The sequence below is a fragment of the Schistocerca serialis genome, chromosome 3, assembly GCF_023864345.2.
Source record: "Schistocerca serialis cubense isolate TAMUIC-IGC-003099 chromosome 3, iqSchSeri2.2, whole genome shotgun sequence".
Taxonomy (NCBI): Eukaryota; Metazoa; Arthropoda; class Insecta; order Orthoptera; family Acrididae; genus Schistocerca; species Schistocerca serialis.
In genome coordinates, this window is record NC_064640.1 from 102,360,943 (window position 1) to 102,371,066 (window position 10,124).

At 41.5% G+C, this 10,124-nt stretch overlaps 1 pseudogene; it reads right to left on the reverse strand.

Moving 5' to 3' along the window:
* Positions 1–7,469: 7,469 nt before the first annotated feature.
* LOC126472073 (5S ribosomal RNA) lies at positions 7,470–7,587 on the reverse strand (annotated as a pseudogene).
* Between the last annotated feature and the right edge of the window lie 2,537 nt (positions 7,588–10,124).

Sequence of the window (10,124 nt, forward strand, 5' to 3'; positions counted from 1 at the left end):
TCTACACTACACGACAGCAGTGAGGAGGTTTGGGAGGTCTAACCCAGTGCACCGATTCCATGTGTGACCGATTCGCCTTCGTATTTTTATGTCCGAATCCCGCGTAAACGAACGGTTTTTAACGTTATGTAGCAGGGAAAAAACGCTTTTTCATTACGAACGTGAGAATATTTAGCTGTATGACCTTCTAATATTGCTTAAAATGGAAGTACACTACCGGCCATTAAAATTGCTACACCAAGAAGAAATGCAGATGATAAACGGGTATTCATTGGACAAATATATTATACTAGAACTGACTTGCGATTACATTTTCACGCAATTTGGGTGCATAGATCCTGAGAAATCAGTACCCAGAACAGCCACCTCTGGCCATAATAACGGCCTTGATACGCCTGGGCATTGAGTCAAACAGAGCTTGGATGGCGTGTACAGGTACAGCTGCCCATGCAGCTTCAACACGATACCACAGTTCATCAAGAGTAGTGACTGGCGTATTGTGACGAGCCAGTTGCTCGGCCACCATTGACCAGACCTTTTCAATTGGTGAGAGATCTGGAGAATGTGCTGGCCTGGGCAGCAGTCGAACATTTTCTGTATCCAGAAAGGCCATACAGGGCCTGCAACATGCGGTCGTGCAGTATCCAGCACTGCGATTTCGCCAAACACGGATGCGACCATCATGATGCTGTAAACAGAACCTGGATTCATCCGAAAAAATGACGTTTTGCCATTCATGCACCAAGGTTCGTCGTTGAGTATACCATCGCAGGCGCTCCTGTCTGTGATGCAGCGTCAAGGGTAACCACAGCCATGGTCTCCGAGCCGATAGTCCATGCTGCTCCAAACGTCGTCGAACTGTTCATGCAGATAGTTGTTATCTTGCAAACGTCCCCATCTGTTGACTCAGGGATCGAGACGTGGCTGTACGATCCGTTGCAGCCATGCAGATAAGACGCCTGTCATCTCGACTGCTAGTGATACGAGGCCGTTGGGATCCAGCACGGCGTTCCGTATTACCCTCCTGAACCCACCGATTCCATATCCTGCTAACAGTCATTGGATCTCGATACGATAAACCGCAATCGCGATAGATTACATTCCGACCTTTATCAAAGTCGGAGGCATTACGAGGCATTACAACAACGTTTCACCAGGCCACGCCGGTCAACTGCTGTTTGTGAATGAGAAATCGGTTGGATACTTTCCTCATGCTCTGAAGCGCTAATCATTTGCATATCACAGCATCTTCTTCCTGTCGGTTAAATTTCGCGTCTGTAGCACGTTATCTTCGTTGTGTAGCAATTTTAATGGCCAGTAGTGTAATAATGTGCAGAATAATTTCTGTACCGTTCTGTAGCGTTGGCCGCACTGGGGAAAGTGAATCTATTTGGCGGTCGGGTTTACGGCACCCTGCGCATATACCGCTACCTGCCGCGACTGTCTTACAAAAAAGAAAAGAACGTTCGTCCCTCCCGCGCTCAGTATGTGTCGCTTCTCAGAAAATACAGCTTTTAGTTCGTCCTGTAGAGCATTTTCATTAAACTGCATTTCATTACTCTGTTATTATTAACATTAACAACGATCTCCAACGCAAATTTTGACAGGTATTACCTAACAGAATATTTTTGTCAGCAAGGCACCGAGCGAGGTGACGCAGTGGTGTTAGCACACTGGACTCGCATTTGGGAGGACGACGGTTTCTACCCGCGTCTGGCCTTTCGGATTGCGTTTCCTGTGATTTCCCTAAATCGCTTCTGGCAAAATCTGGGATGGTTCTTTTGAAAGGGCACGGCCGACTTCCTTCCCCATCCTTCCCTAATCCGGTAGGATCAATGACCTCGCTGTTTCGCCCACTCCCCCCCAAAATCTACCAACCAACCTTAGCAAGGCACCTAGTTATGTTTTGAACTTCTCTCCAAAGCGAAGCGTGGATAATGGAGTTCGATTTTCAGGATTGGTACGCCACACAAGTTCTTCCACACACAACAATTTACATGACCTACCTGGATTTGGTTTTATGCGCACCCCTGTAGCAAACCGCCTGTAGCTGTGTAGTCTTACCTTAACGACAGATCCACTGAAAGAAAACTATATCTATGAACATTGTTTTGGTTGCCAGCTATGAAGGAGCAATTTCAATGCTTTATTTCAGTTTATATTTCCTTAAATGTGCCAAAAGTAAATTTACGTTAATGGTTTTTGTGGAAGTAATTTTACTTGGAAACAAGATTATGCGGACTGAGATATTCTTAGACGGATTAATGGCGGCCATCTTTACTTTGAATAATTACATGAAGTTAATATTTTGATAAATGAAATTTAAAGGTAAGAAATCTCATTAGACTGAATTTTACAATGACATAACACAGCGAGCACAATTCTTGTCTCTTCAAATTAAAAGCAAACAATTATTCTAGGAAATTACTTTTATATGACACAGCAAGATTGTCGTAACACCGAAATTAATTAACTACGATCTCTTGACCATCCAGAGTGACACACAATTTACATTTAACAAAATGGCAGAGACCTTTGGATCGGTATATGACTTTGGGGCAATGATTCTAACAAATACCTTTAACACAACTATATTAGAAGTTCGGTAAACCATGTGCTTGACTGTAACATTCTGATACACTGCTAAAGACTGTCAATACGGAAATGTCTTGCCTTGTTCCTTGCAGTCGTATCGATGTTGAAGTTTGAGCTTACTGAATGAAAATTTGGATAAGCTTCTCACGTGTCCAGTAATGGAATTAATTTATAACTACCACATACCTGTAGTTGCCATGTTAATTTGCTGTATCTTTGGCTCCACATTCCATCGTATAAAACCAGCCAGATATTCTTCGTTTCTGACTCATAATAAACTGGAGACGACTTCAGGAACTATAAACCACTGTCACGCCAAATATTAAGCACTTTCACTCCAAATTGTTATGGCTTAAAGCTCACATCGCCAGACATGGCACACCACGATACATACACTGTCAAGGCTCAGCTGCAAATGCCGCTGGTTCTCCATTTTTTTCCTCCCTTGCCGCGCTCGGACTAAGGTCATAGAAAAGACTGGCGGTCGAAAACCCATAGTGGATTCCCTACCTTTATGATTTCATTTTGTTTAAATGAATTACACGTTCTGATAATATTTTGAACTAAATAAGCTCTTCCAGGACACATAGCATGGTTTTTGCAAGGGAAAGTCAATGTTTACGGCAGCACTGGACTTAACCAGAAAAATAAGGCAAGGATTCGAAGACAGAGAAAGTGTGGCACTGACACTCTGTGATCTTAGCAAGGCATTTGACTGCATTTCCCACAAGATACTGCACAATAAATTGAAGTGTTACGGTTTCGGAGGTGTTGTTATGGCAACTTTTCAGTCTTATCTGGAAAACAGGAGACAAGTGGTATCAGTTCATTGAGCAACATCACAAGAACAAAAGCTGGAATATGGAGTACCCCATGGGTCCGTCATAGGGCCTCTCCTGTTCCTTATTTATGTCAATGACATGGGCTATAACAGCAATATGTTACAATATTCTGATGACACCACCCTTTTTGCCAAAGGAAGAACTGCTGCAGAATCACTCCAAGAAACAGATGTACTCTACCAAAACACTAAAGAATGGTTCATCAAAAATAAAATGAAAATGAATGAAGAAAAAACACATCTGATATGCACCCTTAATAACATCGGATGCCATCATAATATGGAGGCTGTCAAACTGTTGGGCTTCATGATAGACAGGAAACTAACAATGAAGGAACACACAGTGTACGTGTGCTCCAAGCTCTCCCGTGTAATGTAGCTTCTGAGGAGGTTAAAAGGTGTATTGAGTGACCAATATCTCATAACAGTGAAACTTCCCCTTTGAACAATTATACATAACTGTGCTTAAACTGACACACAATATTTTTAGCGCAACGCAATCTGACTTTCAAAATTCCCTTCAAAAGAATGGCCCTGACTAACATTAAACTATACCTTTCACAAATCACTTACCTCACAAAAATCTTCGCTGCTCAAGCTACTGCAATACAGCGAGCGCCACTACTGCCAGCTAAATAAAAGATTCAAACTATGGAAGGCACTAACTACTGATAGGGATAGTTAGCAAATGAAAGATATTAATAGAGAACAAACAATGTATTTACCTTGATATCATCATATATAAATATAGCAGTTCATGACAAATTACAAAACTCCGCCATCTCTCTCCCCACATCCACCACTGCTGGCGGCTCACCTCCAACTGCGCAACGCTACGCGCTGTTCACAGCCAGCTGCCTAACACTACAATGGCGAGTATTACAACAATGCAAAGCAGCCACAGACTGCACACAGCACAGCCAGTGATTTTCATATTGAGCGCTACGTAACATTGCCAATAAGAAAACATAAACAGCCTACTTACATAGAGAAAACATAAACAGCCTACTTACAACAGTATATTATGCCCCATTCCATAGCCACATCAATTATGGCCTAATGTTATGGGGACATTCTGCAGGTTGTAAGGATGTGCTAATTCTACAGAAAAAATCTCTCAGAATAATCACATCAAGCAAAAGACAGGAGCACTGCAGGCATATATTCAAGCAGTTAGAAATTATGACAGTCTTCAGCCAGTATGTGTTTTTATGTCTCATCAGCGAGAAAGAAAACCAAGGAGTCTTCAGCATGAGGCAAGATATACACAATCACAATACCCGTAACAAGCAGAGCATCGAAATACCCAGGTGTCGACTGACGGAAACGCAAGACAGCTTTCCAGAGGTTTCCCTAAAGATGTTCAACTCACTGCCTCAAGAAGTGCAATCCCTGCCGCTAGGAACATTCAGAAGGAGAGTAGCACAGGACCTGAAAGAACGTCCATTGTTCTCCATTAGTGAATTCTTTAATAGTGACCAAAGTGAATGGACAAACAAATATTGTTTCTATTAAGTATAAATGTCTTAATTTTGTGAATATTTTTTAAACGTATGTATGTAATTAATCTTGACGCAGTCTGTCCAGTCATGACTGGTAAACGACACAGATCTAGTAATAAAGTAATAATAAAGATACGCTTAGAATGTTACGATCAGTCCATTTATAACTTACATTCATTTCTATATTTTATTTTTCATAATATTATTAATGTTTTTACACAATATATACTGTCCTCCCAATGAGCTTTTATGACAGAGAATACCTGTGTGTTTATTGACATAGTTATAGAGGTTTCCTTAATACTAATCTTTTTCATAAGATAGATCATTTTACTCGGTCTATTGTCACTCTATATTGTTTAAATACATAAAGAACTTTTAGATACTGCAATTTGAATTTAACTTTATCATCACAGAGGGAGCGATGTGGTATCACATGTCAATACTATCCCTTGGGTAACTGGCACTGATAGCGTTTACGTGGGATGTAGCAGACCCAATGGTCCATGCTCACTGAGCCACGCCTTCAGCCTTCAGCGGCTCTGTCTCATGAGCGCCCTCTGCTGGCGTTATGTAGGATGGTCGCGGGCAGCCACGCAGCCCACTCGCACTTCCAAGCCTCTTCGCTACGACACCATCATTCATGCTTAGTTCAGAGAGCGTCATCCTTTTTAACATTGAGAGCTGGACTCTGTTTCTCAGTGTATTATTCGTAATGACCGCTACGGTCGCAGGTTCGAATCCTGCCTTGGGCATGGATGTGTGTGAGGTCCTCAGGTTAGTTAGGTTTGAGTAGTTCTAAGTTCTAGAGGCCTGATGACCTCCGCTGTTAAGTCCCAGAGTGCTCAGAGCCATTTTTTTCTTCATAGGCTAGGAGAAATATAACTTCAGTAAATCTTCCGTTTACTGTGTTAGCTTGTTCACTAGTAATTTCTGCTCCTGTCCACCTTTACTTCAACAACAGTTGCCGCTCCACTCTGTAGCCCACCACTCCTTACCATTGTGTACAAAGTCGTACACAATACCCATTATGCATGGACTCAACAATTTTCCGAAGTAGTGCTTGCATATACCGTAACGAATCCAGGAAGCGAAGCTTATATTCTAGATGGATCCCCAGAAAATTAAATGTATTTTTCGGTGCTCTCAAGCAAGACACTAACGTGTTCATTGCGTAAACCAAATCCAGCCAGCTGCTCAGTAAGGAAATAAGCATCATGCCAATTTAAATCGTGGAAAAAACGGGTATATGATGTGGTAACTGATATTTTAGGTGGTACAAATTGTGAACAGTACTGCAGAATTTGCCGCTTTGATAGGTACGGTATGTTCCCTATGCAGTTTTTTAGCTTTTTTAGCTAACGGCAAACCAGAAATACAGCAGTCAACTGCTTCCTCGTAAAATGACTTATTTTTTGCGTTTTAGTCATAGGCACATTGATGTGATAAATTACATCAACTTCCTTTGTAATTTCTTGCAGCTCAGTATGCAGCCCACAGGATCTTCCCCGATGTTTAATTCAAAGTAACTGCAACTTGAGTTATAGTAACACACAACTGGATACTCTTCCATATGTGATGTATGTTGTTCTGTGAGGGTAGTATTTGAGGCAGTGGTGCCATACTTAAAGAACGTTTCAACTTCTGTAGGCATTTTCATACATATATGGTTCTGGGTAGAGCACTCAATTAGGTGGATTACTAGTCACTTAGTTATTCTAAATGGTTTCAAGAACCTAGAGTAAATTTGGTATGTGCCTTTATGTTGCGGAAATTTGGAGGAAATTAGGTGTGACATGTTCTCTATCCAGCAGTAGTGCTCCTTCAGAGATAAGTAGCAAATTAGGGTGTTTTTCGAGCTCACCTCCGAACAGAGAAGAGTAGAGGGTCCAGCGACTTTATGTTCCCCTGGCTTGGTTTTATCCAGGCCATATACATGAATAGCTGTGTGTGGCTTCTGCCTCTCGAATTTCACAACTTCCAGGAGTTTGACAGTTAGTTTAATACCGTCGTGATTATACTACCAATGAATATCATGCAGGCAGTATTTACTCATATGGCAATCATGTTTCATGTAATTTCTTCCACAAGCTAGAAGGGACCATGCGAAACATGCTTCATCATCATAATTTTGAATATTAATAATAACCTGTTTCTACGTATATCCTTCAGAAGACAGATAAATGATGGTCCCCCATGCAATGGATCATAAACATAGGTGTGAATGTCAAAATGCAGTACTTTATTTAGGGATTGCCTGGACACTAGTTCATGGAACTCTGAGAGTCTGTAATCTAGTCATCACACATCTCTAATACCATTCTCCGTCCGAACTTGACTTGGAAGGCCTAACAGCACCGACCGGCCGCCGTGTCATCCTCAGACCACAGGCGTCACTGGATGCTGATATGGAGGGGCATGTGATCAGCACACCACTCTCCTTACCCTATGTCGGTTTACGAGACCGGAGCTGGTACTTCTCAATCAAGTAGCTCCTCAGATTGCCTCACAAAGGCTGAGGGCACCCCACTTACCAACAGCGCTCGGCAGACCAGATGTTCACCCATCCAAGTGCTAGCCCAGCCCGACAGCGCTTAACTTCGGTGATCTGATGCGAACCGGTGTTACCGCTGTGGCAAAGCTGTTGGCTCTAATACCACTCAGCAAGAGGGAATCCCCACGATATCTCATTGTTTCGCCCATGCATGTGTATGGGGGTTGTAACAAAATCCTGTTGTCTAAGCACCCTGAATTCGCGACATGAAATTGTTTTGTGTTGTAAGCTGATACCATGGAGCTGCTAGTATTATAGAAATTTCCCATTCCCATATGCTTAGACATGTGATTAAGAACTGTACTGAAACAATGCACTCAGCTGTATTATCGATCCAGGCAATCGAAATCCTATCTCTAAATGCACCCATAATCACTTTGTGAAGAAGATCTGTAGCAAGACATACCTGATGCACGTTTTCGTTAATAGGTCAGACTGTAAGACTTTTGGCCAGAAGATTACTATTATAACAATCCGCTATGGATGTTAGCAGTCATGGTGTTGATGGTCCTGGTAACAATGCTCATGATGTAGATGGTCTTATCAGTGGTGATAGTAGCAGCATTGATGGGGGTCTCAGGAGTGAGTGAGTTGCAACATTGATGGTCTACACATAGACAATCCCAATGTAACACATATTCCCATTCATTTACCTGCAAGGAGGTGGAAGGTCCTGTCATACCTACAGTCAGCAACTCAGATGCCATCAGATCCTCCTCATCTAAACGATGTACACACCTGTTTACATAATGCTGCAACCTTCCGAGCTAAGTAATAAAAAAATTAAAAAAAAAAGATTTTCTATTTATGAAACAGACAAAATGACAGTACCACATTAGTAAATGTAAATACACGCAAACACTCGCACACACACTCACACACACACACACACACACACACACACACACACTGTGCATTCCTGGATTCATTACAGTTTATGCAGGAACCTCTGGGACTGTGTATCAAGAGGAGATATACCACAAGCGAGACACATATTCAAATGATATTGAGTTTCAGATGGTGATAATGCAAGGGGTCTTCCTGTATGAATATCTGGATTCGACAAAGAAACTCAACGAAACCACTTTACCCGATATCTCTGCATTCACCAGTAAACTTACAGGTGATGTCAGAATGGGTGCAAAATATAGGCATGCGGTGATTGTCTGAAAGGAGTTAAACATCTCTAAACTAGATGAGTGTGCAGACTTTATATGTCTGTGGATATACAGCTCCTTACAGGTGCGGCTGAACAATTCTGGAAACTATAACTACATCCTGCTTTCTGTTACACTGCACTTGCGTTAGTGTGGAAATGGCATGTTTACAAGCACTGATGTCACCCTCAAACTTTTGAACAACGTAGACATGCTTTCATTTTCTGAACATGGGATTCATGGAGTGCTTTGACAATGTCACAGTGGACATGCCAAGACAAGTAGCCCACATATGCGTGAAATGTCCTATACAACTTCTTTACATCATGAACGTAATGCTAACAATTTCTGTGGGTACACCATGCAACAACATTTATCTTTTTGAGGATTTAGATGGTTGTTCAACAAGGAAATCAGCAGATTGGATCTCTCTCATCTGGTGGACGATTCTGACGCAGAATATGTTTTATTTTCGAGAAAAATAATGGAAAATCGTAGGAGACATAGGTACATTCATTTAATCAATCATTGATACTGGTGTTATAGAGTGTGTGATTCTATCTCCATGACAAATTTTAAATGGGGAATTATCTTCAATGACAAATTTGATGCACTGGAGGTGGTTAAGGCTCACGAAACCCGTTTATGCTAGTATCTGTATATTGGATCTATCGAAATTCCAAATGTACTGGTTTCATTATGAGTTTGTAAAATCTCATTTTGAAGATCCAAAGTTACTGTATATGGACACAAATAGCTCTCATATTGGGTGAATAACTGCAATCAATAAGCAATGATAAGGAACAATCCTGTGCATTTGACGTGTTTGGATATGTAGCTGATAATCCTTGTGGTATAAAGCTAGTTAACAATATGGCTATCAGCTTAATGAAGGATGAGGTTAACGGATTGCTGATTGTGGAGTTTGCAGATCTTAGATCGAAAATGTATGCATACCATACTGAGTCACAGCCACAAGAACACTTATGGTTGATGATTACCTGGCATCCCTGTTGTGGTGGTTCATATGATGGCCCCCATGTAGGGCATCAGGTCTCTACCCAACCTACAGGACATGTGGTTCATACTGTGGAACAGCTGAAGACTGGGCTTTCACATCATTATGGTGAACGAGTCATTGGTGAGGACAGAATCTGAAATGTACTGCACTCGCACAATTCACTTGTATGATAGAGAGAGCATGGAAGTATGTATATACAGGGTGAGTCACCCAACGTTATCGCTGGATGTATTTCGAAAACCACATCAATTGGTTAATACAAACCACAAAAAATGCACGGAAGTATGTTTTTTAACACAAACCTACGTTTTTTTAAATGGAACCCCGTTAGTTTTGTTAGCACATCTGAACATATAAACAAATACGTAATCAGTGCCGTTTGTTGCATTGTAAAATGTTAATTACATCCGGAGACATTGTAACCTGAAGTTGACGCTTGAGTACCACTCCTCCG